Source organism: Elephantulus edwardii, unplaced genomic scaffold (genome assembly GCF_000299155.1).
Source record: "Elephantulus edwardii isolate Elephantulus edwardi_28Jun2011 unplaced genomic scaffold, EleEdw1.0 scaffold00002, whole genome shotgun sequence".
In the NCBI taxonomy this organism is placed as follows: domain Eukaryota; kingdom Metazoa; phylum Chordata; class Mammalia; order Macroscelidea; family Macroscelididae; genus Elephantulus; species Elephantulus edwardii.
The window spans coordinates 15,748,736-15,749,917 of NW_006399752.1; positions in this window are offsets into that span (position 1 = coordinate 15,748,736).

Consider the following 1,182-nt stretch of genomic DNA (forward strand, 5'->3'; position numbering starts at 1 on the left):
CTCGAGTTATTTACATAGAGCTATAGTTTAACCATCTCTTTGCCAATCTAGATGCCTTTTATTTCCTTCTCTTGTCTTATTGCCCTAGCAAGCACTTCCGGTACAATATTGAATAGAAGTGGTGACAGTAGGGATTGTTGTCTGGTCCCTGTTTGCATGGAAAATACTTTCAGTCTTTCTCCATTGAGAATGATATTGGCTCTTAGTTTTGCATTTATATATACTTTTCACTATGTTAAAGAAATGTTAGACAGAGGTTCTTAATTGGCATTGATACTAGAGGATAGGAAGTATCATCATGGATAGTCTGTTAAAGTTGAAGCCAGATATAAAAATAATTCCGGTTTGACAATATACAATTGGAACACATATACAACTGTGACATTTTTTTTCTTCACTTGTGTGCTGAGATCTATTACAGTGGCAAGTAGAAGACATTCCACAAATGTTAATCATGCAATTACTTGGTAAGAAATTTCTTATATACTAATCTTCATACAAGAATCTATTTCTTTGTCCTGAAGCATCCAATTTACAATAAGGAACGAGTTATTAATTTGTTAAAATAAATTTCTAAAATAAAAAAAAAGAATTAAATAGTAAGACATACCAGCTCATCTGCTCCAAGGGTGAAAGTGAAAGTTGTAGTACTTTGCATTCAGAAAGATTATGGTTTTTTAAAAAAAGCATACAAGTTCTACTCTGTCCTACAGGATATTTATGAGTCAAAATTGACTCTAGTACACACAACAATTATCTTCACTGATACCCACACGCTGAGATCTGATAAAACATATTCTAACATTAATCTTATAATTTAGTATCACATGCAAGTAAAATCTTGTTGACGATTTTTTTTTTTTAAAAAAGAACAGGGGAGGGAAGGGAGGAGAATGTGCAACAATGAATGAATAGAAATCCAAGTTCTTTATAAGCTTTCATTAAAATATTAATTAAAAATATCTTTTTGACTAAAATGTCAAATCAAGAAAATTTCCCAGAATTTAGAGCAAATAGATGGGAGATGAGAAAACAAATGCAACACTCTTTTAAAAGAAATTTTCAAAGAGAGAACAAATGAATAAAAGACAGAAGGGACTAATTTTCTTTAAAAGTAGAAAACAAGCAATACCCTTCACAGTAGCTAATCATAAGATTAAATATTTGGGAGTAAATATAACT